Genomic DNA, 24296 nt, shown 5'->3' on the forward strand with positions numbered 1-24296 from the left:
ATCCCAGCAACTACAACTCCCAAATGTCAATACTTTATTTTTCCCAAACCCCACCAGTGTTCACATTTGGGCATATTGAGTATTCGTGTAGAGTTTGGTCCAGATCCATCATTGTTTGAGTCCACAGTGATCTCTGGATGTAGGTGAACCACCAAACCCTTCCAGTATTTTCTATTGGTCATGGGAGAACATGGGAGAATCCCAGCAACTACAATTCCCAAATGACAAAATCCAATTTTTTTTTAGTGAAGGACATACACTGGGTTGTTAGGTGTCTTGTGTCCAAATTTGGTGTCAATTCGTCCAGTGGTTTTTGAGTTCTGTTAATCCCACAAACAAACATTACATTTTTATTTATATAGATAGATGATCTGATCACCATGCTCAATATTTCCGATATACATGGGGGTGTTGGGATAATGATACAAAAGGTTTGCTAGGGTAGATCCTGAGCCCCCCCCCCCAAACAAACTCACCCCCCCCCCCAATTAAAATTCTGGCTAGGGGCCTGTCACAGGGACAGAAAGTGAGGTGAAATCCTTTGAACACAAATAGCAAAACAAACTCCACTGGGGTGTTCACCTTTTCCTATGTTATCCAAAGCTAAAAGGTATATTTTTGGTTGGAGTTACACTTAAAATATATATGTGTTCCAACTTACATACAGATGCAGTGAAGAGCAAACCTTCAGAACTCAGCTTGTGTAAAGCAGGACAACTCCCCAAAAAGGCTGAGGGTCACCTCAGACTGTGTGTGGGAAGTCTTCCCGCACTTCCCGCACTTCACCCAGGTGAAGAAAGCCTTTTTCCTACCTGAATTCCCTCAAGTTTTCAAACTTGGGTCCTTTGTGTGCTTTTGGATCTCCACTCCCAGGCTTCCCCACCATTTTGGTGACCTGGCTGGGGCTTCTGGGAGTTGGAGTCTATCAAAGTGGGGGACCGAAGTATGGTTTTCTGAGGCAGGGCTTAAAATTGTCACCACTCCGGACCCATTTCTACCTGAGAAATGTTTGTGTGACCCCAGGCATAGAGAAAAAGTATAGAAGTCAAACTTGCTTTTTTGTTTTGTTTTGTGTGTGTGTTAGGAGCGACTTGAGAAACTGCAAGTTGCTTCTGGTGTGAGAGAATTGGCCGTCTGCAAAGACGTTCGGCCCAGGGGACACCCGGGATGTTTCATAGAATCATAGAATCATAGAGTTGGAAGAGACCTCATGGGCCATCCAGTCCAACCCCCTGCCAAGAAGCAGAAACATTACATTCAAAGCACCCGCGACAGATGGCCATCCAGCCTCTGTTTAAACACTTCCAATAAAGGAGCTTCCACCACACCCTGGGCAGAGAGTTCCACTGCTGAATGGCTCAGTCAGGAAGTTCTTCCTCATGTTCAGATGGAATCTCCTAGAATCGTAGAATCAAAGAGTTGGAAGAGACCTCATGGGCCATCCAATCCAACCCCCTGCCAAGAAGGAGGAATATTGCATTCAAATCACCCCTGACAAATGGCCATCCAGCCTCTGCTTAAAAGCTTCCAAAGAAGGAGCCTCCACCACACTCCGGGGCAGAGAGTTCCACTGCTGAATGGCTCTCACAGTCAGGAAGTTCTTCCTAATATTCAGATGGAATCTCCTCTCTTGTAGTTTGAAGCCATTGTTCCGCATCATAGTCTCCAGGGCAGCAGAAAATAAGCTTGCTCCCTCTTCCCTGTGGCTACCTCTCACATATTTATACATGGCTATCATATCTCCTCTCAGCCTTCTCCTCTTCAGGCTAAACATGCCCAGCTCTTTAAGCCACTCCTCATAGGGCTTGTTCTCCATACCCTTGATCATTTTAGTCGCCCTCCTCTAGACACATTCCAGCTTGTCAATATCTCTCTTGAATTGTGGTGCCCAGAATTAGACACAATATTCCAGGTGTGGTCTAACCAAAGCAGAATAGAGGGTAGCATGACTTCCCTAGATCTAGACACTATGCTCCTATTGATGCAGGCCAAAATCCCATTGGCTTTTTTGCCGCCACATGACATTGTTGGCTCATGTTTAACTTGTTGTCCATGAGGACTCCAAGATCTTTTTCACACGTACTGCTCTCAAGCCAGGTGTCCCCCATTCTGTATCTTTACTATCCTTGTGGGGAGCTTCTTTCATGTCCCCGCATGAGGAGCTGGAGCTGCCTTGGATTCGAACCTCCGACCTGTCAGTCCTGCTGCCACAGGGCTCCATGTTTGCTGATAACAAATCAGCATTTATTAAGGCTGGCTGGACAGGCTTCTTTGAGGGAGTCCAGCTGAAGCATTTTCTGCAGATTTTGTTTTCAGAACTGCAGATTTTTGGTGACTCCAAGGAGTTCCATTTGGGGTCGCGACCCACATTTGAAGCAGCGTTTCTAAGGCACCCGAAGCCAAGCTCAACTGAGAGGCGGCCAACGAATAACAGGTGCTGCTGGCTCTGTTCCAGAAGCAGGTACTGGCAAAAAAATCCCCCGACCTTTAATAAACCCTACGACAATCATGGGCACTGTCCACACAAAGGAGGGCTTTCCCTTCTGGTGCTGGAAAGGAAGCCAAAGCCAACCAGCCGAAGAGGAGGCGACACTGGCCGCTCCTTCCTCAGACACACGTTGCCTGTCCCTAATAAGCCCCGAAGGGAATTGAGGGCGGGGGGGGGGGGGAGAGGAAGAGGAGAAAGAGCTCAGCTTCGCCTTCTGGAGGCTCCCTCGGGACTCCCGCCTTTTCTTCTCCTCACAAGAGACAGGTTTAGCCTTAGCAGAGCGAAGGAGGGGCCAGTCTCACTCCAAGTCCCGACAGCCTCTAAACAAGGTTGAGGCAGGGATTTGTTTAGGCAAGGGTTTTTAAACCATGGGGAATATCTCAGGGAGTTCCCTGAGCTTGATTTGGGGGGAGGGGGTAAACTTATTGCTTATTTTCTCTGACCTGTAATTGAAATGTAGCATTTCATTCGCTTATAAATGTATATAACAACGACAGCAGCAGTTTTTTGTGGTTTCCGGGCCATGTAGCCATGTTTTAGTAGGATTTTTCCTGAGGTTTCACTTGCATCTATGACTAACTTTTGTTGTTATTAATTATTATTATTATTATTATTATTATTATTATTATTATTATTATTTAGTACCTTAAAAACAAAAGAACCAATGAACAAAATCACACCAAATTTGGCAGCAAAACATCTCACTACACAAGGAGTGACCATTAGGGCTGGGCGGTTTCGTTCGTTAATTTCGTAATTATTAATTCATTATATTTTTTGATAACGAAGCGATATTGAACTATTCAGGAGCAACTAAAAAACGAAACGAATTTTTTCAATTCGTTTCGTAATTGTTTCTTAATTGTTTCGAAATCGATTCGTAATTGATTCGAAAACCTTTCGTTATTATTTCCGCATGTCTGGTGCAAGTTTTATAGTCGTTGTTTGTTTTCTCAGTGAAAAAAAAATTATCACACCAACAGTCAACAACAGAGGGAGAGGGAAGCTTCCTGTCCCATTTGGAGGTTTTTTTAGCGTATTGCGCGATCGCGCCTGCCATTAATGAATCGATTCGTAATTGTTTCGAAATTGATTCGTAATTGATTCGTAATTTACGAAATTTCGTAAATAATGAAATTTTTTTAAGGAAAATTTCGGAATTATTTTAAAAATCGAAACGCAAAAACCCCCTAAAAACGAATCAAGTTTAGAAACAAATTTTTCCGTGGTTGCCCAGCCCTAGTGACCATCACTCAAAAAATTATGATTTTGTCATTTGGGAGTTGTAGTTGCTGGGATTTATAGTTCACCTAAAGAGCATTCTGAACTCCACCAATGATGGAATTGAACCAAACTTGGCACAGAGAACTCCCATGACCAACAGAAAACACAAGAAGGGTTTGGTGGGCATTGACCGTGAGTTTGGAGTTGTAGTTCACCTAAATCCACAAAGCACTGTGGACTCAAACAATGATGGATCAGGACCAAACTTGGCACAAATACTCAATATGCCCAAATGTAAACACTGGTGGAGTTTGGGGAAAATAGACCTTGATATTTGGGAGTTGTCGTTACTGGGATTTATAGTTCCCCTACAATCAAGGAGCATTCTGAACCTCACCAACGACAGAATTGGGGCAAACTTCCCACACAGAACCCTCATGACGAAACAGAAAATACTGTGTTTTCTGGTGGTCTTTGGCGGGCATTGACCCTTCTGACACCCCCTCACGACCTCCCCAGGGGTCCCGATTCCCAGGTTGAGAAATGCTGCCAGTCCAACTCCCCTCACAAGGGCAAGAAAACATAAAACCCTCCTGACAAAAGGCCATCCAGCCATTCACCCTCATATATGTATATGACAGATGCGGTATCAAAGATTTGAAAGGGACCCCTAAAGAAGGACAATTATATGTTGCATGTTCCAGAGTAGGCAAACCAGACTATCTCCACATCAACACTGACAAAGAAACAGCAAGAAATACTGTTTATTCACAAGCATAAAGACATTACATATATTAGAAACCCAACACTTTCTCATTACTTTATTTTCCAGATCACCAGACTGGGTCACAGCAACGCGTGGCAGGGGACCGCTAGTCTATATATATATAAATGCTCTGTGTATAATGAGTACCTTAAAAACAAAAGAACCAATGGATGAAATCACACCAAATTTGGCAACAAAACGTCTCACAACACAAGGAGTGACCATCACTCAAAAATTATGATTTTGTCATTTGGGAGTTGTAGTTGCTGGATTTATAGTTCACCTACAATCAAAGAGCATTCTAAACTCCATCAACAATGGAATTGAACCAGACTTGGCACACAGAACTCCCACGACCAACAGAAAGTATTGGAAGGGTTTGGTGGGCTTTGACCTTGAGTTTGGGAGTTGTAGTTCACCTACATCCAGAGAGCGCTGTGAACTCACACAATGATGGATCTGGACCAAACTTGGCACAGGTACTCAATACGCCCAAATATGAACACAGATGGAGTTTGAGGAAAATAGACCTTGACATTTGGGAGTTGCAGGGGATCGTTTTTTTCAAAATTTTCTGAGTCTCTTCTTGAATATTTCTCCAAAACTTAGTTGATACTGGGCAAGACTACCACATGTGAAAGTAGCTTCCTACCTGTTTTTTTTACATTTCCAACATGTATTTTGATAGTTTTTGTACATCAGGCTTAGCTTGTAGGGTGTCATGTACCATCTATGGAAGTTTTTAAGCCAACTCTTCTTAAGCATAACCAAGTATGTGTATTTGAATTTTTTTCCTTCATATAAGCTGCCATTCTTGGATTTTTATCTGTCTACCTATATTTTTTGCCCATAAGATCATACAGTTTTTAATTTCTTCTGTTTCGTTTTCCCATTCCAGCAGCTGATTATATATTTTTGTTATACTTTTCTTGTCTAGTTTTAATATTTTGTCCCTTATTTGTCTATAAATCCAATCCTTTGGTCCTGTTTGAATGTTTCGCTTATCTGGTAATATTGTAGCCAAGTTAAGTTCCCAAAATTCTTAGCCAAATTTGCTTGAGATTTTAAAGCCCAGGTATTGTTAGTATTGTTTTTTTCAAGTAGGTCTTTATATGTTGGCCACTGGTGCCAGCCCAGGAGTCTTCTCTGTTTTGCCTCGATCGGCAATATCCATAATGGTGTTTTAGTGTAAAAATAATTTTTAAACTTATCCCAGACTTTAATTAATGCAGATCTAATGAAATGATTCCCAAACTTCTTTTCCGTACCTGTTTTTCTGTACCACATGTATGAGTGCCATCCCACTCTCAGGTTAAATCCTTCTAATACCAGTGTTTTTTTCATTTTTTAATAGTGACCATTCCTTAATCCAGACTAATGCACATGCCTCAAAATAGGTTTTGAGATTTGGAAGGCTAAACCCCCTCTTTCCTTTTTATCTATCATGATCTTATTCTTAATTCTTGGCTTTTTGCCGTTCCAAATAAATTTCCCTATATCTCTGTTCCATCCTGTCTGGGTAGGATGTTCATTTTAATTAGGGCTATTCTCCCAAGCAGAGAAAGCTTTAGGAATTTCCAGTTTGTTAGATCTTTCTTTACCTTTGTCCATGTTATCTCGTAGTTATTTTTAAATAATTGAGCATTGTTTGCCATCAGCCAGATTTCCAGGTATTTAATTTTGGGCTGAGAAGGGCGGTCTACAAATGTAGTACAGATTTTTAAGCCAGTCATTTTGTTAAATTCTTCTTGCTTAAGTTTGGTCATGTTTTTAGTTAGAATCATTGTTTTGTTTTTATTCAATTTAAAGCCTGCCACCTCGCCAAACTCTTCTATTTTATTTAACCATTTTCGTATATTCTTAATGGGGTCCTGTATTATAGAAATGATGTCATCGGCAAACGCTCTTATCTTATATTCCTGTTTCGCTACTTTCAGCCCAATGACATCTTTATCCTCCCTTTTTGATCTTAGTAGTGTTTCTAATGCTAAAATAAATAGCAGTGAGGAGAGTGGACATCCCTGTCTGGTACCTTTGGTGATAGGTATTTTTTCTGTTCATTGATCATTAATTTGTATTCTGGCCGACTGGTCTGAGTATATCGCATTTATGGCATTTTTGAAGGAAAACCCAATATCTATTTCATCTAATAGTAATTTAAAGAAACTCCAACTCAAATTATCAAACGTTTTCTCAGCATCTAGAGAAAGCCAGGCCGCCTCCTTTTGAATATTAATATCATAGTATTCCATGAGGTCACGAAGAGTTGGAGACGACTGAACGAATGAACAACAACAACAATATTCTATGGAATTTACAATTGTTCTTATATTTTCCTTTACTCCTCTATTCGGTAGGAAGCCTGCTTGCTACTCCCCAATCCAATCATTCAAGAACTTTTTTAGCCTTTTTGCTAAGATGTTAGCATAGATTTTATAATCGGAGTTTAGTAAGGAAATTGGTCTGTAGTTTTGTGTTTCTGATGGGTCGGATTTTTCTTTGTTTATTAATACTATTTCAGCTTCTTTCCAGGAATCAGGTATTGTATTAGTTTGTAATGCTAAGTTCATTATTTTTTTGAGGAAAGGTGTTAATTCCTCTTTCATGGTTTTATAGAATACTGCTGTGTACCCATCTGGTCCGGGCGCTTTACTTGAATCTCGGTTCATGATTGAGTCTAATATTTCCTGTGTTGTTATTTCTCTATTAAGACCTTCCCTTTGTTCTTCCGTTATTTTTTCCAATTTTAGTCTGGCTATAAAGTGAGTTATTTTTTCTTCATGTATTTCCTCCTTAGTATATATTCTTTCATAGTAGTTTTGAAATTCTTCCTGGATATCCCTGTCTGAGGTAAGTAATTTTTCTCCCTTTTTAATTTTTGTTATACATTGAGTTTGTTTCTTTTTCCTTATATTTCTAGTCAGCCATTTACTAGGCTTGTTGGCGTTTTCAAAATCTTGTTGTCTGATCAATTTATATTTTTTGGCGAGTGTTTCCAATTCCAAATGGTGTTTTTTCTTTTTTAATAAGCTCAACTTTTATAATATTATTTGTTTATTCGGGTCTTTCTTAAAGGCTTGTTTGTTTCCTTCTATCTGATTTTCAATCTCCTTTAATTCCTTATTTCTCCTTTTATTCTTCATGGCATTTAGAATTAGATTTCCCCTCATAACTGCCTTAAGGGTGTCCCAAACTGTTTGTGGTGATACATTTGTTGTGTAATTTATATTTTAAAAAATCTCAATTAATCTCTTGCTCTTTTTGATGTCATCCTCAGTCTTTAGTAGGTTCTTGTTAAGCCGTCGTTTTCTACTTTCTGGCTTTTTATAAAGTGACATTACTATCGGGCAATGATCTGAGGTATCTCTAGCCAGAATTTTAATACTATGGATCTTTGTGATTAATGAATTGGAAAGCCAGATCATATCAATTCTAGACCACGTTTTGTGGCGAGAGGAATAGTCTCTTTCTTTTGGGTAGCATTGTCTCCATGCATACTGAAGATCAAATTCATCTTTAAAGTTTAAGAATGTTTTGGGAAGGAGGGAGTTATGTACTTTAGTTTTTCTGCTTGTTGTGCTTTTATCTAGGTTTTTATCTAGAATTCCATTGAAGTCCCCCACAATTATTAGGTTATCGTATTCAATTTTCTGGATATTTTCTTTCAAGTATTCTATGAATTTAGTTTTTGGCCCATTAGGGGCATAAATGTTACAAATCAATGTTTTCTTTCTCCTTATATTTATCATTATTGCTACTACTCTTCCTTCTTGATCTTTAAACATGAGTTCTGCTGGAATCTCCCTCTTGACATATATCACTACCCCTTTTTTGTGTGTTAAATGATGAGTAATATTCTTTACCAGTTGTTTTCTGGACTAAATTTGCTACGTGTTTATGAAATATATGAGTTTCCTGCAAAGCCACTATTTGAAAATTACCTTTATTTATTTGTTGAAATATTCTTTTCCTTTTATTTGGAGAGTTAAGTCTGTTTACATTTAAAGAATATATTTTCAGTTGTTGTTCACTCTTCATCAGGGTTGTTTTCTTTTTCTATCTCCTTTTCCTCTAGCTCTCCTTCATCTATTTCTTCCGTTAGGGCTGTTGCCTGGTCTAATTTAAGTTCCTCATCATCGGGGGAGAGAAAAAAGGTTGTTTGGTATCGATGGGCGTGGCTTCATGTAAGCCACATCAAATCCCCCTGGGGAAGATGGAGCGGGGTATAAATAAAGTTTTTATTATTATTATTATTATTATTATTATTATTATTTACCAGCTGTGGCTGGATCAAACACACCTCAGCCCCTGTGTCTCTTAGCCCTAGCAATGTTTTGTCATTCACTTTCACAACCTCCAGATAATCTTTATTGATTTGTTTTCCTACACTCCATACTCTCATTACTCTGACTGGTTCATCCTGTGGAGTGTGGCTCTCGCTTTGTAGTTTTACTTGATTTACCACATTCACTGACTTTGGTGGGGTTACTGGCCTCATGTTGCTGGTTAACTTTGGGTAGGATGTTCTTATGTGTCCCTCCTGATGGCAATTATAGCACAGAATCTTTTTTGTGGCGTTTACAGCAATGGCGTCCCCTCTGACAGGATTTTGACTTCCCTTGTCAAACCTTCCCTTCGGGACCCACTCTCTCGGCCTCTTGGAAACCATTGAGGAATGACCACAGTCCCCCTTGAGTTCGTCCAACAATGTGGCCACTTCTGCCACCCTTTTGATTCTTTTGTCTTTGACAAACCAATGCGTTTGGACTGGAATCAGTTTGTAAGACTGCTTCAAGCAGATTAAGTGCTTTAATTCCTCAAATGTGGTTGTGTTGCTCCCTTCTAGCCATCGGTCTAATGCTTTATCTAGCCTGCATCCCATTTGTGAATAGGTTCACCAGCCTTTCTCCTCACTTCTCTGAAAGTCTTTCTACTCTGCTCTGCTGTCAAACCAAACCTGTTTGGCCCTTTCTTTGAACACCTCATAATCAGTGCTCTTGGAATCCCTCAAATCTGCATAAATCTCACTCAATTCACCACAGATGAGTGGCCTTAAATGTGCCATCATTCTGGATTCTGGCACCTTAACATTTTGGCAGGTTCTCTCAAAACCTGCCAGAAAAGATTGAACACAATCTCCTCTTTGAAAATGTGGTGAGTGTTTTAAATGACAAGCCATTGGTTCAGTTAGATTAACATTAGGTCTGGGTGTTCCCTCCGATTCTCTCAACCAATGTTCCATCATTCTCTCCTCATGTCTCATTCGTTCTCTCTCAGCTTCAGCTATTCTGTCTCTTTCCCTTTGTTCAGCTTCAGCTATTCTATCTTTTTCTCTTTGTTCCCTCTGAATCTCAAGTTCAATTCATTCTTTTTTGGCTATTAGTTCCATTTGCCTCAGTTGTACCTGAATCTGCAGTTTTTGAATCTCCAAGGAGGTAGTTACTTGTTAGTTACTTCCTGTACCTCAATTTCAACCTCTGTTCCAACCTCTTCCCTTTCCCCCTCTTCAGCCGCAGACCTTTGGGTGGTGCCATGTTATCTTGGTTGCTTTCAAAATGGTTTCCCTGGTAGCTTTCTGAGGTAAATTCTTTTTGTGGTATTTGTCAAAAATTTACCTCAGGATTTCTCTTAATATGACTGGATTTAGGCTCAGGATTTCTTTTAAAGTGACTGGATTTAGGCTCCAGTCTCTCCAGAGGCATGGGTTCTAATCCCACCACTGCCACCAAATTATAATAGTTAGGGATTTACTTGTGAACAAATTCCAAACACTTGCCAATCACTTGTAAAGGATTGTGGCTTAGGTAATTTAAAATCCAAAGCAGAATAAGCTGGTATGGTCTTTTGGCTGAAAAATCTTTTAAAAGAACACTAGCTACCACCACAAATTAAAATAAATGTTAAGCCCTTGTCTTGTCTTGAAGTATCTTTAGGCTAGAATGTGCTGGATTCGCACTCAGGCTTTGTACTCTGAGGTAACACTAAAGAGATTCCTTTTTAAAATACACGCTGCTGCCATTAAACTTTGATTTCTTCTATAAACTGCTTTAGATCTTCACACACAGAGGCACACTGAGGCAGTGGTTGTGAACAAAGAAAAATGTTTTTTATTTGAGAGAACTTGAACAATACAGGCTTTAAGCTTAGTGGTTTCAATGTTGAATAAAGTGTATGGTTTCTTTAAACAGTTCAAAACTTAGTTGCAAATAACACTCCTCTCTCCCTCCAGAAACTGCTGACAGGATTCCTCTCTGCCTAGTAATCCTAAACTCCACACAGACAGTCCTTTCCTTTTGGATCAGTCTCTCCACTCCACCAGCTATCCTTCCCAATAGCCATAGAATCTTCTCACTAACTAACTCTGCTGACTAACTGACTAACTTCTGGCTTCACTAGCTCTTCTCTTCTTCACACACACTCCCTGACTCCTCTCTTCTTCACATCCAACCCAATCTCCTTCTTCTTTGACGCACAGATGCTAACTGAGCGGTCAAGTTTTAAAACACACCCTTAAAGACATTTTTTTCTTTTCTCAAGTTAAGCTCCACCCACTATCTCCCAGCCAATTACAAACTCCCCTCATTTTCCTCCAAGCAGCTCCTAAGCACCGCCCACTCCAGGAAATGAGATTCTAAGATGGATGCTGCAATGACTCTTACCTAATAGGCCAGAGTAGAAGCCTGGGAAGACAGTAGGGCAAACCTCAATTTTGAAAGTGTCTGCCAGTAAAGCAGCCATCTTGAGGGTGGATAGATAGAAGATGGGAGGAGTTGGAGGTCTCCTGGGATTGGCTAGAGCTGAGGAGGAGGAGCCAAGTCTTGGGAGGGAAAAGATTTCCGCTTCTGAGAAAGAGAAGAGAGTTGGGAACTGGAGGGCGAAGAAGTGGTTTTTGAGACTGGGTATTTCTGAGAGAGAGAGTGTGTATGTCAGGGAGGGCTGATTAGTTGACAAGAAAGGTCAGGCAGCATCCTGATTATTTGTGTGCATAACACAAGGGATTTGCTCTCTAGTTTGAGTAAGTTAGCTGTGAGGACTCTGGGGAGAGATGGCTAATTACTCAGAAGACAGCCTGGGTTAGGTTAGTTAAGAACTCACTGCTATTTCGCTGAAGTAGAGTGAGGGTTTGTTTTTGTTTTTTTGTAACCAGTAGCTATATCTGTGAGATTAGCTCTGTTTGTAACCAAGCCAAGAAACTTTTTAAAGCAACAATTAAGATATTGTGCTATAGTAACAAGTCAAGTGTTTGTGCCTCTCTAAAGAAGAAATCAGTTGTCTGCTTGTTTTTTTTATAAATAAATCTTTTCTCTGTTTGACTTTTAAGAAGCCTCTATCGTTCCTCAATCTATCAGTAATCCTTTGTGATAATTCTAGCCTCTTTAACATCCTAATACCACAGAAAGGTCACTTATCCAAACAGTCATTTTGGGAGCTAAGGGAAGACCTGTGTTGGCAGAGAAGGGGAAAAGTTTACCTGAGAAACTCATTTTAAAAAATCCTAAGACATCTTGGGTTGGTGGCAGCTTTTAAAACATAAGAAGACTAACAGACTAGCAGTGTTCATTCTACCATTACACACATCTAACATCAACTCGTTACCATACTATTGTCCAGTGGTGTGATATCACATATAATCCTTTACAGTGGTGTTCAGCTGTGGGATATATTATAGTATATCATTTGATCCTTTATATTGGTGTCCAGCGGTGCGATATACATTGATATTTGATGTTAGATATTTTGGGGAAATCCTTCCTCCGTTACAGATGCCCCCAGGCACCCTTCTAAAATGGCTGCTGAACTTCCTGGGCCTACTTTTCTGAGTTTTTCCTAGCATAACAAGTAGGGAATTCATCACACTTCACTTGCCCTTCTTTGTCTTTGCCCTTCTTCCGCTCTTCTTCCACTCCTCTTTCAATTCCCACCCCACAATCCTGTGCGGCTTCCTCTTCCTTCCTCACTTGCTCCCCTCAATCACTTGGTCTTATTTCTTAAAGGTGCTGGATGCTGCACTGGCGGGACGATGGTGAACTCTCTTCTTTAATTTTTTTCTTGGGGCCGTATTACGGGGTTATAGGCTTTCCTTTTAGAGCTTCTTTTTTCTTTTTAACTTTTTCCTTATGTATATCTTTCTCTCTCCCCTACCTCTCTTCTCTTGTCCACTTTCCCCATGGAGGTGCTTACCTCGGTTCTGGTGTTCCTCTCAGTTCTATCTTCTTCTTTGTCTCTCCCTTTGGAAATAGGAGACGGCTTCTCTACTCCCTGCTTCCTTTCTTTTTATTATTATTTTCTGCTTCTTAAGTTTTCTAATCTCTTGTTTACATGAAGGCAGTCGCATTTTGTGGCTCATCTGAGCTGTATGCCCCTCCCTGCGTGCCATCTCTGTGAGGTTGCCAGGCAGATCCGGCGACCTCCCTTGAGGGGAGTTCACTCTCACCTGCCCCCGCAGAGCCTCTGGGAGCTTTGCTACCAAACCAACCTCTTTACTGTCAGTTTGTGGTGTCCATTAGAACTCCATCCTTTCTGGGGAAAGGGCTCGGGTCTTTTAGCACTCCTGGAGCTTCAAAAACTCACTGTTGCCGCCTTTACGCCTTCACCTGGTTTGACAGATTCTAGTTCATACTTCTAACACCTTGATTTGCCCCATTCACAGAGGGAGTTGACCTGCTAGAGAAAGAAATAAAGCAACTGGTTTCCTCTGTCATTCCTGGGTTTTGTCTGCTGCCATGCCACCCTTCTGACAGGAATTCATGGCAAAAGAACTCTTTCCTTGCAATTGAATTGAGCAGTCATCGGGTGATAGGATTAAGGTCTATGCACATCAGAAAAGGGTACATAAATCCCAGCTATTTGCTTTTATAGCAGCATGGAAAGAGGCACCCTTTTGTCTTTGGATGCAGCATGACTATGAGAAGAGAGTAAACTGTTCAAAACAGGCACACTGCTTTCCTCCCTTGGCTTTCCTCCCTTTGACGTATATAAACCTTTCTAGCAGGCTTTTGAACCATTTCCCTCTAGATTAGACTTAATATTTCCCTACAATGGAATGTAATTTTCCCCTCCTTTGGCTCCATTGCCTTCCTCATTGCAGAAAACCATTATCTTTTAATCAAGTAGGCAAACCAGCTATTCTTCACCTAAGAAGAAATGAAATCAGAGCTTGGAGCATTACTTTTTTTTTACTATAACCCTCAGAAGCCCCCAGCCAGTATGGCCCTTGGATAGATGTGAAAAGTGTTCAAAATGTGTTCTTTGAGACAATTCTGCCTTCCTTTGCAATGGAGCTTTGTCTGTCAAATGGGGACCCAGGGCCTGTGGCCAAAGAATAAAAAACACATCACCACATATCAATAAAGTAGTACAAGCCAAGCAAGAATAAAAGTGACTTCATGATGCCAGCTCTATGTGTTCACATTTCATCTCTGCCTCTGAGCCATAAAATTTCCATAGTTAAGTGCTTAAAAGCACCACTTATTGAAAAAAAAGTAGCTTTGTGTCCAAGTGTTATGTACACGAGAGGCCAAGATCAATTCCTCACATCTCTAGTTAAGGGCTCAGGAGTACCAAGACAGTGAAATGTTTCAAACCCTGCAGAGCCACTGAATGGACCATGTTTACACAATTGAGTTCTATGCGTCATCACACAGTAGTGTAACAGATACTATCTGATAACCACTCTTACATCCTTTTAAATGTCTATTGTTGTGTAATTGCAACTGGACTGGAAAAAGGATGAAAGAACATAAAATATTGTACATTCTAACTATGTAGAAAATCTGCTTCAACTGGACAACAACTTGCATATTCTTTGGGAGTATGCATAAAGAAATTTTGCACATGATGCCCACTATAGGCAATATGACAGACATCTCAATAGGGAAATTGAGCTCCTGGTCTGGTTTAAGATTGTTGGTTGCACTTTTGGCTCAGTTGGAAATTGAAGCACACATTTGAATGATCTTTGGCAACTTTTAGAACTTCATATCTTTGAATTACAAATGTTCACTTTGACACACAAAATTTCAAGCAAGTCTGGAATTCTCTTGGTGACCAACATTGACATAAAGGCTATTAAAGGAAGTATAGTAAGCCCTTGGTATCCACTGGGGTTTGGTTGCCAAAATTTGTGGATCCTCAAGTCCCATTACATACAATAGTGTACTAATTGCATCTCTTATATAAAGGTTTGCTTTGTGGATATATGAAAATAATGTTTCCAAGTCATTGATGTTTGAATCCATGGATAAACAAATCTGTGGATGCAGAGGGCCAACTATAGTTGCTCTTTCTAGGAGGTTGCACAGGAGTGGAATCTGAGAGGCTTTTCATACTACATCAGGTTGTACAGGCAGCATAAAAGATGAAAACAAAGCATTTTCCGGCATTATACAATCAATTGTGTAATCCAGTATAGTGTAAAACTCAAACATAGCTACTGGTTAACATTTCCACAGCATAGCCACTGAACAGGATCTCTGCTCTGGTGGTTTTAAATAATTATGAGTTGACTTATCATAGTCTATGTTTGACATGTTCATTTCACTGCAGATTTTATCTTTAAAAAGCACCCTATTGTCTAAAAGAAACATGAACAACTACAATGAATAATTGTAGTTATATTTGAAAAGTGTGCTCTCAACTTATATGCAGAACACATCATGTGATGTGTGGGCCTTGATGAATGTAAGGCTAGGGTTAAAATTGCTGGAAGAAACATTAACAACATTAGATATGCAGATGATTCCACTTTGATGGCTGAAAGCGAGGATGAGCTGAGGAACCTTCTAACCACGGTGAAAGAAGAAAGTGCAAAAGCTGGGTTACAGTCAAACATAAGAAAACCCAAGATTCTGGTAACCAGACTGGTTGATAACTGGCAAATAGAATCATAGAATCATAGAATCAAAGAGTTGGAAGAGACCTCATGGGCCATCCAGTCCACCCCCCTGCCAAGAAGCAGGAATATTGCATTCAAATCACCCCTGACAAATGGCCATCCAGCCTCTGCTTAAAAGCTTCCAAAGAAGGAGCCTCCACCACACTCCGGGGCAGAGAGTTCCACTGCTGAACGGCTCTCACAGTCAGGAAGTTCTTCCTAATGTTCAGATGGAATCTCCTCTCTTGTAGTTTGAAGCCATTGTTCCGCATCCTAGTCTCCAAGGAAGCAGAAAACAAGCTTGCTCCCTCCTCCCTGTGGCTTCCTCTCACATATTTATACATGGCTATCATATCTCCTCTCAGCCTTCTCTTCTTCAGGCTAAACATGCCCAGCTCCCCAAGCCGCTCCTCATAGGGCTTGTTCTCCAGACCCTTGATCATTTTAGTCGCCCTCCTCTGGACACATTCCAGCTTGTCAATATCTCTCTTGAATTGTGATGGCCAGAATTGGACACAATATTCCAGGTGTGGTCTAACCAAAGCAGAATAGAGGGGTAGCATTACTTCCTTAGATCTAGACACTATGCTCCTATTGATGCAGGCCAAAATCCCATTGGCTTTTTTTGCCGCCACATCACATTGTTGGCTCATGCTTAACTTGTTGTCCACGAGGACTCAAAGATCTTTTTCACACGTACTGCTCTCGAGCCAGGCGTCACCCATTCTGTATCTTTGCATTTCATTTTTTCTGCCAAAGTGGAGTATCTTGCATTTGTCACTGTTGAACTTCATTTTGTTAGTTTTGGCCCATCTCTCTAATCTGTCAAGATCGTTTTGAATCCTGCTCCTGTCCTCTGGACTATTGGCTATCCCTCCCAATTTGGTGTCATCTGCAAACTTGATGATCATGCCTTCTAGCCCTTCATCTAAGTCATTAATAAAGATGTTGAACAGGACCGGGCCTAGGACGGAACCCTGCGGCACTCCACTTGTCACTTCTTTCCAAGATGAAGAGGAAGCATTAGTGAGCACTCTCTGTGTTCGTCCACTTAACCAATTACAGATCCACCTCACTGTAGTTTTGCCTAGCCCACACTGGACTAGTTTCCTTGCCAGAAGGTCATGTGGGACCTTGTCGAAGGCCTTACTGATATCCAGGTACGCTACATCCACGGCGTTCCCCGCATCTACCCAGCTTGTAGCTCTATCGAAGAAAGAGATCAGATTAGTCTGGCATGACTTGTTTTTGATAAATCCAAGTTGACTATTAGCGATGACTGCATTTGTTTCTAAGTGTTTGCAGACCGCTTCCTTAACAATCTTTTCCAGAATCTTGCCCGGTATCGACGTGAGGCTGACCGGACGGTAGTTGTTTGGGTCATCCTTTTTTCCCTTCTTGAAGATTGGGACCACATTGGCCCTCCTCCAATCTGCTGGAACTTCTCCTGTTCTCCAAGAACTCTCAAAGATGGTTGCCAATGGTTCCGAAATGACTTCCGCTAGTTCCTTCAATACTCTGGGGTGTAGTTGATCTGGCCCTGGGGACTTGAACTCATTAAGAGCGGCCAGGTATTCCTGGACGACTTCTTTCCCAATTTGGGGTTGGATGTCCTCCAATCCCTCATCCACTCCATCTTGCTGAGGTTGGAGACTCTTTTTGTGAGAAGACCGAGGCAAAGAAGGCATTAAGTAGTTCTGCCTTTTCCCTATCAGCATTGCCCCATCTTCTCCTCGAAGAGGTCCTATCGCCTCCTTGTTTTTCCTTTTTCTACTGACATAAGAATAGAAGCCCTTTTTATTGTTTTTAATGTCCCTGGCAAGTCTGAGCTCGTTTTTTGCTTTAGCCTTGCGGACCTTTTCCCTACAGGTGTTGGCTATTTGTTTGAATTCTTCTTTGGTGATTTCTCCCTTTTTCCACTTCTTTTGTGTCTTAGCACAGTTAGAAGTTCTTTGGACATCCATTCTGGCTTCTTTGCACTTGTCCTATTTTTTCTCTTTGTTGGCACGGTTTGCAATTGCGCCTTGAGTATTTCACTCTTGAGAAATTCCTATCCATCCGTAACTCCCTTGTCTTTTAGTATCTGTGTCCACGGAATGCTGCTCAGCATTTCCTTCATTTTTTGGAAATCAGCTCTCCTAAAGTCCAAAATGCGGGTTTGACTTGTCTTAGTTTCGGTCACTTGCCCCTAAGGATCCTACTACTTCGACCGCATCGATCAGGTCCTCCGCATTTGTTAGGATGAGATCAAGAGTAGCCAATCCCCTTGTTGCCTCTTCTACCTTCTGGACCATGAAATTGTCTGCAAGGCAAGCGAGGAATTTGTTGGACCTTGTACTCTTGGCTGAGTTTGTTTTCCAGCAAATATCGGGATAGTTGAAATCGCCCATGACTACTACATCTCTTCTCTGTGCCTGTTTGGTCAACTGTTGGCAGAAGACTTCATCAAGTTCTTCCTCCTGGCTTGGGGGTCTGTAGTAGATGCCTACAACGACATCTTTTTGAGTCCCAGTTCCCTTGATTCTTATCCAGATGATTTCAAGCTGGTTTCCCAGATTGCTGTCTTGAATCTCTTCTGCAGCATAAGAGTTTTTGACATATAAGGCTACTCCGCCTCCTCTTCCCTTTGTTCGGTTTCTGTGAAAGAGGTTATACCCCTCGATATCTACATTCCAGCAATAGAGGGAGAAAACATGTATTTCTAGGTGCAAAGTTCACTGCAGATGCAGACTGCAGCCAGGAAATTAGAAGACATTTTCTTCTTGGGAGGAAAACAATGACCAATCTCGATAAAATAGTGAAGAGTAGAGACATCACACTGGTAACGAAGATCCGCATAGTTAAAGCAATGGTATTCCCCATAATAACCTATGGATGTGAGAGCTGGACCATAAGGAAGACTGAGCAAAGGAAGATAGATGCGTTTGAACTGTGGTGTTGGAGGAAAATTCTGAGAGTGCCTTGGACCGCAAGAAGATCCAACCAGTCCACACTCCAGGAAATAAAGCCCGACTGCTCATTGGAGGAAAGGATATTAGAGACAAAGATGAAGTACTGGGTTGTTGTAGTTTTTTTCGGGCTATATGGCCATGTTCTAGAGGCATTCTCTCCTGACGTTTCGCCTGCATCTATGGCAAGCATCCTCAGAGGTAGTGAGGACCTCACTACCTCTGAGGATGCTTGCCATAGATGCAGGCAAAACGTCAGGAGAGAATGCCTCTAGAACATGGCCATATAGCCCAAAGAAATCTACAACAACCCAGTGATTCTGGCCATGAAAACCTTCAACAATACAAAGATGAAGTACTTTGGCGACATCATGAGAAGACAGGAAAGCTTAGAGAAGACAATGATACTGGGGAAAATAGAAGAAAAAAGGAAGAGGGGCTGACCAATGGCAGGATGGATGGTATCCTTGAAGTGACTGGCTTGACTCTGAAGGAGCTGGTTGTGGTGACGGCCGACAGGAAGCTCTGACGTGGGCTGGTCCATGAGGTCACAATGAGTTGGAAGCAACTGAATGAATAAAAAACAATGTGCTCTTCAAAAAAAGTTCCAAGTTTAATTGAGATATGATTTTGTAGTTACAGCACAACTCCTGTACTTGTGGGGGATAGATTCCTGGACTTAGTGTGGATGTGGAAAACCACAGACAATAGCTTGTCTTATTGAAACATAGGACAGCTGATCAAGAGTAGTACAGGACACCTAGAAAATATCTAGAAATGATATGGGGGTTTTTTGGATGTGGATAAATAAAACTGCACATAAGGAGATGCACTACATTTTTTTCAGATAATTGCAAGGAACTTTACTATTTGTATGTAAGTACTTGTATTTCTAGGTGCAAAGATTACTGCAGATGCTGACTCAACAACGAATCAATAATGTACCACTTGATTTATAGGTAATCAGCCCATTCACACCATTCGGTTTGAGTGTCTTATCCTTGGCATAAGATAGCATCAGGGGGTTATTGTACAGTACAAAATGTCACATTATCACATAACTATAATTTTACTTCTTTTAAAACAGCTAGCCAGTAGGATTATATTACAGAATCTACAATACAAAAAAGGGCAGATTTGCAGTCATCTTCTCTCCCTCCCCTTGAGTTAACTTGTAGCATGTTTGCTGATTGTATGAAAGCATTCATTTTTCTCAGCACTAATTATCTGCCACAGGTGAGCTCATACTTGAAGGCATTCCTGCAGAAACACCTGCCGTTAGAATCTGCCTGACACCTCTCATTATAGACACCTCTCAATGCATACAGCTCTGGTCCCTTTAAAGGCAATTTTAAGGGTCATCCTTTAGAACAGTGGTTCTCAACCTGTGGATCCCCAGATGTTTTGACCTTCAACTCCCAGAAATCCTAACAGCTGGTAAACTGGCTGGGATTTCTGGGAGTTGCAGGCCAAAACACTGGAGGACCCACAGGTTGAGAACCACTGCTTTAGAATATGTATCTCTGGTATATCCTCAATTACATTTTTTTACAGACCCCCACAAACTGATCTCAGTGGACTATAACTCCCTATATGCTTGATTATGCTGCTTGGGACTGATGGGAGTTTATTAGAAGAGCCTTCCTGACAAGCGCCTGCTTCAGGAAGGCTCTGCTAATAAAAGCATCCAAGTCATACATCTTCTATATGCACTCCCTTATTTACAAACAAAGTTAATATATCAATTTTCTCCTATTGATATCTGAATATATTTTCATTTTAACTTGTCAGAGATAAACAGGCCCCACTTTTACAAACATGTATTAAATTTGCATTCTCTTTTCTTTTATTGCAGGTACAGCAAGTAATGTGAAGTAAACGATTTGGAACATTCTAAACAAAAAGGCACTGTGTTCCTTTTCTTTAGTCTAAAGAAATAACACTCTCTTTTCCTTGCAGATGCAATAAACTGCTTAAATAATAGTGTGGAATTCGCTTTTTAAAATATGAGAAAATTAAATTGGCATGGTTTCTTTCACTTCGGGTACATGGTAATTGTGTTATGCACATATATCCTTTAAAGTATTTTGCTGTAACCTGACATTGAGATATCTCAGGGCCCATCCAGACAGTACCTTTATTGCGGTATCTACTGCAATAAAGGAGGGCTGTCCAGACAACGTTCTGGACAGTACCAAATTAATTTGCTACAAACCAGACAAACCCTGGTTTGTAGTGAATTATTAGATAATGGGTTTATTCCGTGCCTTCTTGAAAGGCGCAGGATAAATCCACTATTTCTGGTTCTGGACTGCAGAATACTGCAGTGCAGACAGTATTCCCATAGTTCACCAGGGTGGGTGTAGACAGCCCCAGGAAAATCCGCTTTTTAAAAAATTCAGATTCTCCTGGGATAAAGGCTTGTCTGGATCCACCCTTTGTTTTTGCCTTAAAAGGTATGAAAGCACAGTGCAATGCTTTCTTTTGCTTTCCAATAGAAACGGTGCTATGCTTTTATCTTTCATTTAACTAATGAGAACGTTTCATGGAAAATGAAAGCAACAAAAGTATGACAGATGGAAAGGTGAGAAGGGGATGTAGCTACAGATTTCTAGCAATTGCATAGATTGTCTTTTAAATAGATTGAAATAGCACCAGTGAACCTCCTCAATAAAGCTTCTTTAACCTCACCCAAAAAATCTGGGATAGAGCCCAAAACCTGAAATGAATTAATTAAAAATTAATTTGTTGCCCATAATTCATTGTAATTTTGACAACTAATTTAAAAGTAATTATTTTATTCATGTTTAACATCAACAATCTCTAAAAAAAATTACATTAGTATAAGTCATTATTTCAGGGAATAATTTTGGAAGGTGGATGCTGGATATTTTTAGTAATTTTAATTAACATTTTAAAATGTGAAAGAAAAATGTCACTAACTGTTAATGAAATTAATTAATTCCTATTATACACCAAGTAACATCAACAAATTAACATTATGAATTAACAGTAATGCCATAGCTGTGATTCTATTGTAATCACACTCTGAGCCACACTCAATAAATGTCACATTTATTTTTCAAACAATTTTTGGAAAAGATTAAACAGTATAGAAAAAGACTGCTAATACCTGTGCATTTCATCCTAAACAGGTTTACATGTTGGTAAATTTGCTTTTGATGTACTTCAGAGGATGAATGTGTAGGACTGCAATCTGTGAATCATGATGAAAGAAAATATCTCCAATTACCAAAGTAGAAGATTAATTACACTGAAAAAGTTCAGAGAATAAATAAGCAATAGGACAATGAGCAATTATATAGGAATAAAGAAAAATCATCACAGGAATATACACAAGTCACATTTATTTTAAATGGTAGCTATTCATCCTTTCATTTCAACATATATATCCCATATAGGTTGCAACACAAAATAAAAGATAACATAAATGAAACTCAAACATGATATTGAGTAACAGTTTAAAGGAATTGAATGCAATGTCACATTAAGAATAACACTGAAATAAAACAGTGTGAAAGCAGTAAAATACATGAGGGGAAAGTACCACACATGCACCACAAAAAATCTTTTCCATATGACTGAAAGCATACTTGAATAAAAATATTTTTGTCTCCTGAGAGCAGAAAAAGGGGAGAGTGGGTGCATCTATACTATAGAATGAATGCAGTCTGACATTACTTTAACTGCCATGGTTCACTGCTAAGGAATTACTGGTGTTGTATTTTTACAAGATCTTTAGTTTTCTTTACCAAAGTGTGCTGATGTCTCACTAAACTACAAATTCTAGAATTCCATAGCCTTGAACTATGTAGTTAAATTGGTGCCATTAATTATGTATTGTAGATACACCCCTAGTCTCCTGTGGGATGCAGTTCTATAATCTTGGACCACCAAGAGAAAAGGCTCTCTTCAATGACCTCATCAAACATGTCTGTGAAGCAAATAAGACCAAGAGAAAGTCTTCTTATAATTTCAGAGCCTGAGCAAGATCATATAGGATTATAACTTTTCAAATAGCCTTGACCCAAACACTATAGAGCATTATCTTTGATGTACAATAACCCTTCAGACTTGAACACCTATTTTACACTGATATCTGTGTTTGAAGACAATGTGTGACATGAGAATTGTAGGTGGAACAGTGCTTTGAAGTTACTTCATTTGACTAAAATTCCCAGAACATGCCACTTGCACTGGGCTTGTGGTATAACAGATTCTGAGAATTTGGAGTATAACAATAAATAAAAATAAATAAATCCCAAGCCCGTTTCGGATATTTTTAGACAAAATTTATGGAGCATTTCCTGGTTACACTTGAATGTGCATTTCAGTGTGGGGAAACAGCATTAGAAGATGCTCAAAACAAAATATTGCATTACTGCTAGCCTCGTGTGGAAAACCACTTCCTTAGGCTCTGCTTCCACCACTGCTTTCAGTTCAGCCAAATATGAACTTGCCATTGTTCATGCATAGGTTCAACATCTTATACCTTGTCTTTGGTTTCCCAGAAGGTCACACTCTTTTATGATGCAACTCAGGCTCTTCTTTTAAATAACATTGCTAGATCTTCTTATGCTCGTGGCTTCATCATGATTTACTGGAGGGAAAAATCAAATTTTGATTCCATTAAAAAAATGTCAGAATCCCCTCATTATCATGTGTAAAAATGAGACAAAAAGAAAGAGAGGAAGCAAGAGTCAGAAGTGAAAGGATGGAACTTTTTTTGTCATGTCAGGAGCGACATGAGAAACTGCAAGTTACTTCTGGTGTGAGAGAATTGGCCGTCTGCAAGGATGTTGCCCAGGGGACGCCCGGATGATATGATGTTTTATCATCCTTGTGGGAGGCTTTTCTCATGTCCCCGCATGAGGAGCTGGAGCTGATAGAGGGAGCTCATTTGCCTCTCCTGGATTCGAACCTGATACCTGTCGGTCTTCAGTCCTGCCGGCACAAGGGTTTAACCCACTGCACCACCGGGGGCTCCTTGGGATGGAACTGCTTAATAGGCAGAAAATGTTAAAAATGAAGATTAAGAGGAAAATCTGAGAACAAAAGACCGAGAAGAAATAGAGACAAAAGAAAAAAGCAAAGAATGGAGAAAATAAGATGGGACAAAAATTGGGAAGCAGGATTTATGAAGGAACTAAAATCAACGAAAATGATTGGAAGGAAGAAAGATGAGGAATCCAAGTGACCCTAACCTCCGTTCTGGAGGTTCCACGGTTGGACCACTGTGCGCTAGGAATCCGTATAGAGCATACCACCTCATCCAGTCTGGGCGCTGAACCTATTTGGGTCCGCCCGAAGAGACTTATGGAGCCGGCCAGGTTCCTGAATGCTCTGAAGGCTATGGAACCTGTCAGCAACTCACTGGAGGTGCAAGTGGATATATGGAACATCAAATTGTCCAAGGCACTCGATGAGATCGCCCCTAGACGTCCTCTCCGACCCCGCAAAAATTGGTCTCCTTGGTTTACCGAGGAGCTCCGCAAGATGAAACAGGAGAAGAGACGGCTAAAGGTCGTGTGGCAGGAACTCCGTGACGAGGAATCGAGATCAGCTTCCCCTACCGTCCCAAACAATAATGATCTGGCACCTTCTGCTGAAGTTTTTCAGAGCTGTTTTGCAGACAAGATCTCGATTCTCCGCCGGGATCTCCCTGCCACGATTGATACAGTAAGTGAACTTGAGACTCCGTGGCCACTCGTTGGGCCCATCCTCGACCAGTTTACCCCGATGGATGCAGAAGTCGTCGATAGGATCATGACTGCAGCTAGGCCACCTGCTCCCTCAATCCGTGTCCCTCCTGGCTAGTAAAATCTTGCCTGGAGGGATTACGTGAACCTCTGTTGAATATAATAAATAGCTCCCTTGAGCAAGGAATTTTTCCAGAGGGTTTAAAAGAGGCTATGGTTTCACCGCTGCTGAAGAAACCAGACTTAGATCGTTCAGTTCCCTCTAGCTACTGCCCAG

General features: G+C 40.6%; 1 long non-coding RNA gene across 1 annotated transcript in view; it reads right to left on the reverse strand.

Annotated features, from left to right (window-relative positions):
• Positions 1–21353: 21353 nt before the first annotated feature.
• LOC137097082 (uncharacterized) overlaps positions 21354–24296 on the reverse strand; it is a 33735-nt gene continuing 30792 nt past the window's right edge. Inside the window, exons 3-4 of the long non-coding RNA XR_010909960.1 lie at positions 22813–22920; positions 21354–21516 (exon numbers count right to left, since the gene is read on the reverse strand). This is a non-coding gene — a long non-coding RNA (uncharacterized lncRNA). The remainder of the gene's footprint in view (positions 21517–22812; positions 22921–24296) is intronic.

Source organism: Anolis sagrei, chromosome 5 (genome assembly GCF_037176765.1).
Source record: "Anolis sagrei isolate rAnoSag1 chromosome 5, rAnoSag1.mat, whole genome shotgun sequence".
NCBI classification, from domain to species: domain Eukaryota; kingdom Metazoa; phylum Chordata; class Lepidosauria; order Squamata; family Dactyloidae; genus Anolis; species Anolis sagrei.